This window comes from Desmodus rotundus, chromosome 5 (genome assembly GCF_022682495.2).
Source record: "Desmodus rotundus isolate HL8 chromosome 5, HLdesRot8A.1, whole genome shotgun sequence".
In the NCBI taxonomy this organism is placed as follows: domain Eukaryota; kingdom Metazoa; phylum Chordata; class Mammalia; order Chiroptera; family Phyllostomidae; genus Desmodus; species Desmodus rotundus.
In genome coordinates this window covers 122,542,287-122,547,662 of record NC_071391.1, presented here as the reverse complement: position 1 = coordinate 122,547,662, position 5,376 = coordinate 122,542,287, and the positions used below count along the sequence as shown (strand labels likewise).

The 5,376-nt window shown below is 57.2% G+C and overlaps 1 long non-coding RNA gene across 1 annotated transcript; it reads right to left on the bottom strand.

Moving 5' to 3' along the window:
- Positions 1-1,946: 1,946 nt before the first annotated feature.
- On the bottom strand, positions 1,947-4,993 carry LOC139440963 (uncharacterized). Its single transcript, XR_011651294.1, has 4 exons — positions 4,946-4,993; positions 4,330-4,444; positions 3,618-3,700; positions 1,947-2,253 (listed from the first exon to the last, which is right to left on the bottom strand). It is a non-coding gene; the product is annotated as an uncharacterized lncRNA (long non-coding RNA).
- Positions 4,994-5,376: the final 383 nt, after the last annotated feature.

Genomic DNA, 5,376 nt, shown 5'->3' with positions numbered 1-5,376 from the left:
TCTGCCAAGAGTGCAGTGGAGACACGAGGGGCCTGAGCCAACCTGAGCATCAGGGAAGGCTTCCTGGAGGAAGCAGACAGAGCAGGGTCTTAACAATTGAGGAGGAGTGTGCCTGGACTGGGGAGGAATCCAATCCACCAGCTCTGAGCCCCCTTTCTGGGCTCTGACCCCTGGTCCGCAGGCATTACTGAGCTCCCAGCACGGTGCAACAGGGAGCTGGGACCTGGGAGAGAACGCAGGGCAATTGTCACGTGGTGCCTGCCCTCAAGAAGCTTCCTGCACCGCAGGGAGACAAAACTATGGTCCTGAGAAAACCCACTGTGTATCCCTATGCAGGATGTACCTCATTCGACACCAAACCTCTGTGAAAGAACACTCTTAGCGCCCCCGTTTTACAGACAGGAAACAGAGGGCGGGGAAGTATTGGTGACTTGTCCTGGGTCACCACCTGGTAAGGGGTAGATCCAGAAACTCAATCCAGGGCCTGAGTGTGGAGCCTGGGCTCCCAACCACAGTTCTTACTTAAGCTGTGGGGCAGGAGGCAGCTGTCCTAGGCGTTCTTTGGTGGGCAATGGGGAGACAGCAAAGGCTTTTGAGGGAGGGCAGTGCGTGGTGACCTGTGGTTTGGCACCATAACTCCAGAGGTCACTTGGATGGAGGATGACTTGAGAGGAGAGAGGATGAAGCGAGGCACAGGGGTGCTGAGGCGAAGGGACTGCTCGGAGGAGTAGAAGACAGGGCCTCAGCTCCGCCCTCAGACTAGTCTTTCTTTGACCTGTGACTCTCAGCTGCCAGGGAAGCCCAAACAGTGGCCATTTGTCCAGCAGACACCAACTGAGCACTTAGTAAGTGCAGGACCTGTCAGCCCTGGAATACAAGACAGACAGACAGCCCCTGTCCTCTGGGAGCTCAGGGTCCTGTGCTGTGGCCATCCTTAAACTGTTAGCGCCAGCACCCGCACACTTTCCCCCTCCAACTTCCCACAGCTCCCACAGGAGAGAAGTTTAGACCCTTCTCTACCCCCCTCTCTCACCGTCATCTCTCCCAGGTCCCTGGGAGACCCCTCTGTCTTCTCACATGTCCCCCCAAACCAGGTACGGTTCTGAATACATAACTAGGTCCTCATTTAGTATTTGCTGAGACTAATTCAATGGGGGAAAACTATTCTGCAGACTGAACTTGAGTGCAGACTGCAAATTCCTTAACCTACCCAGGCGGTTTACAAGAGGTGCTGCTGGCCCTTGAGTCCCTGTCAAAGAGTGAAGCTGACTGATGGGTGGGTTCTGTGAGGGCAGGCTCCATGAGGATGACACTGCTGAGCCTTTAAGGCCACCAACCTGTATGCAGGGGGCAGATCTCTGCGGCTGTCAGTCATCCCAAAAGAACCAATCTGCACAAGACATCTTGGAACTACAAGCTCATGTCTGTGATAAATGGGAGGGCCCTGACCAGCCCTCGGGTGGGTGTCCCGCATGACATACCACGGGGCTGAGGCTACTCTGGACTCTGATCGCTGCAGCCACTAAGCTACAGACCAGCCCGACTGGAGGAAGGAAGGGACTCGGGGAGCTCTTCCTGAGGGCTGCAGTGCAGAGCGCTCAGGAGCGAGAAATGCAGCAGGGCCTGGGAGCCCTGAGTGGGAGCTGCCGTGGGGGGTCAGGGTGTGCGTGTTGGGGGCTGTTTTTATTTCTGGGACCTCCACGTTTCTATTTCCTCTGGGCCCTTTCTTAGAAGTTACTAAAGCCCTCTGCAAACTTTCGGCTGCATCGGTGTCTGGGATCGTGGGAGGGGAGGTGACTAGGGGCCAGGCCAATCTCAAGTCAGGACCAGGGCAGGGGGCGAGGGGTGGGTGGGTGCTGGAGCTTTGGGTTTTCATGAGGGGTGCTCTCCCTTCCTCTCGGACCCCGTGTTCCAGCAGTGGGGAGGTCCAGGGCATGGCTGAGACTCTATCTTCCTTTTATTTCTGGCAAAGCTACAGGAGGGGAGTTCCCCTTCTCTGTTTGTTTTGATTCTGTTGTTTTCTTAAAGAGAGGAAGGAAAACCATCATCACTTTTTCGGTTTTAGGAACAAAGGCAGGCAGAGAGGATGTTCGCTGGGGCTGGGGCTGTGGGGGCTGGGCCTCACCTCCCTCTTCCTCTCCGCCTTCCTTCCCGCAGGTTGGACCCCCAGAACGCAGATCAGGCTGGTGGTCTGGCGTCACGTGTACGTGCTGGCTCTGCCTCTTAATAACTTCGAACCTCGCTGAGGTGCACCTGTAAAAAATGGGCAGTGTCTGCTTTATTGGATTGTTGAGATTAAAAACAAAAAAATACCTGTAAAAACACAGTGTCAGGCATACAGTATATGTTCCAGAAATGTCCTTCCTTTGCTTCCTTCCACTGATGTGCTTGTGTCTATCCCTTTGGCCCAGCTGTGTGCAGCGGGGGAAACCTGTCCACTGGGCAGTCCCGGGCCTGGACATAAAAGCCGGACGGTGACTGACAACAATGCAAATAGTGTAGTGGCTTCCCTTCAACAAGGGCCCTGCCTGGCCTTGGATCCTTGCTCCGCCACTAACCAGCTCTGGGACTCGGGCACACGTGACTTAGCCTCTCTGGGCCCCTGTTTGGTAATCTGTGAAATGGGGGTGATGGTAATGGTGAGTTGTGAGAATTAAACGAGATAATGAATTCATGGGACTTCACTTAGCACAGGTCACTGCTGGTGCTTAATAAATGTTCCATTTAAAACCAAAAAATATAAACAAGCCCACAAGTTCCCCCGCTTGCATTCTTGGAGTTGCTGCTTGCTATCACATGGGCTGCAATGACCTCTGCTTCAGGAATGGTCTCCTTGTCTTCTCCTGGGACCCTTACTGGCTGCAGCAGCTGCCTGGGCCTCCCTCAGGACAGAGCTCACCCCTCGGAGCTCGCCCCTTCTCTGTGTTCCCTCCTGGGCCTCCTCCCCACTCCAGGCTGCTTGGCCAGGCCACGCCCCCATGCCTAGCTCCGGCCTCCCCCACCCCAGGCCCGCCTCTGCTCCGGGCAGCAATGTGTTGGTTCCCAACCACATGAAGGAGGCACACGGAAAGGCCATAAACCCGAAGGCTGAGAGGGATGTTTGTCAAAGCAGGACAGATCTGTGGCCAGGGCCATGGAGGGTGTGTGCTGGGACCTGAGCGGAAGAGGGCATTTCGGGGAGAGGGGATGAGCACCGAGGAGCTGGTGTGGGCAGGGCAGGAAGGAGGCCCATTAACACTCCGGCCGACCGTGCTTCCTCCGGCACCTCGGCCAGGGCGCACACAGACGCATTGTCCCGCTCTCACTGTGGCCCTGTGTTCGAAGCAGCCCCTGCCCCCCAGCCCCAGGTGGGCGGTGTTGCCTGGGCACAGATGCCCTTTATGAATGGGCAGTGCTGGAGGAAGGCAGCTCCTCCTTGGACCCAGGCCGCCCCTGAATTCAGAATTGAACTTGGAGCCTCCTTCCTCCTGGCAATGTAGGCTTACAGGCAGCCTGGTCACATGGGGAGGAGGGGCCCCTACTCATTGGGTACATCTCAGGAGAAGGCAGCCAGGTTTGGAAGCGTCCCTCAAGTGACCCTTCCCTCCAGGGCCCATGCTGGGGGATGGTTCCCTCACCTTGTCTGCCGCCACCTCCTGGGGCTGAAGTAGGGGATTTTCAACTCCTTCAGGGGCTCTGTGGGGAGAAGTCGCCTTGGGGACTGCAGAGGAGAGAGAAAGCCAGACTCCAATGATTCCGCATTGCCCTTCCTCCACCATCGATGGAGGCGTGGAGCCTTCAGACATCCAGGGACAGACAGCCTGACCATCCCAACCATCCCCTCCAGGGTGCCCAGTCCCTGTGAGCCTGGGACTGAATTCTCAGAGGGGTCCCTGGTGCTCCTCCTAGGGCCAGTGGGTGACAGAAGTCACACAGCTCTCAGACAAACCCTCCCAGCAGGTCCCCCCGTCATGCAGATCCTCAAGCCCCTCTCCCCCTGCCCCTGGCCCACCTTGTCTTTTGCCCATTTAACACATGACAGGTACAAGCACATGCTGGCTGCCTGTGGGCGCCCCCTAGAGATGGCCCAAGGACCTGCATCCCCTCCCCCTCCCCCAAAGGGAGGCTCAGACTGGATTGTTTCTTTCCTGGGAGAGGGGAGAAGGAAGGGAGCACGAACGCTGAGCGCTATTCCCTATGGCCAAGACTGCTGGCTCACCCCGGGTGCAGTGACCCCTTTCTGTAGACATCCTGTCCTCCTTTTGTACATGGGTGATGGGGAGACAGAGGCCCTGCCTTCTGCGGTTTGCAGTCTAGCCGGGAAGGCTCCTAAGTGTGAAACAGACCCACCTGCTTGGTGGAGGGGCATCTGGGGTGACTGAGCCGAGTCTGGCCTGGTGGTAGCTGGTGGGCCCCATGCTCCTGGTGCGCATTCACTGTGATGGGCTCTGGGTGCTGGGTGGGCCTGGGTGGGGGTGGGGGGCAGAAGGGGACAAGGCCCTGTCTTCACTCCTTTTCTAGGACGGGTGCTCAGCCTGATGAGCTTCCCTACCCCCTGGAGAGCCCCTGCGAACGTGACACTGTTCCTGACCACAGCCACCAATGGTGACTCGGGCCGTCTCCCAGCTGACAGCCAGGCTGAAGGAAACGTAACCAGAGGGTGTGCCACTGGCCTCAGTCACAAACCCAAACCCTTTCACAATCTGCAGTCAGGGGCCAGGCTGGCTGCCCAGGCATAGCAACCCCCGCAACCAGCGCCCTCACAAACACAGGCAGAAACACTTCCTCCACACCCAGCCCCCCTCCTCCACAACGCGGATGTCCATGTGGACACATCTCCGGCACAACACACTCCTGCCATCCTGCCACCCGGATGTCGAGGACACCTATGCCTGTCCCCAAAGCTGGTGAATGCAGAGCACCTGCCACCCCATGGAAACTTTTCTCCAACCACAACCTCCCAGACCTGTATATGCGACCGCTCGCTTCACGGATACACCCTCCTGAACTCAACCACACTGAGGAGCTCAAAAACTCAGAGACACCCAGAGTGTCAGAGACTCCACCACACCTGCGTGCGCAGGCGCACAGTCCCACACTCGCACCAGAACCCTGAGCCAAGCCCCTCCTCTCCCCTGTGCTGCAGCAAGGTGTGTGTGCTGAGAGACCACTTATTTACAGTTCATGGATTTTGAAAGGGGTGTGTGTGAGAGAGGGCTAGAGAGAGAAACTTGAAAATATGCAGACAAGCAAAGTGGAGAGGAAGAGAAGGAAGGAAAAGCTCTGTGACTCACTTCCAGTTTAACAATGCCACATCGCAGCTCCCCAGCCAGGGGGAAAGGCCTGCTTGTCAACACAGCTGGGACCTGGCTGTGGGATGGTAAGTGAGGTCCTGTC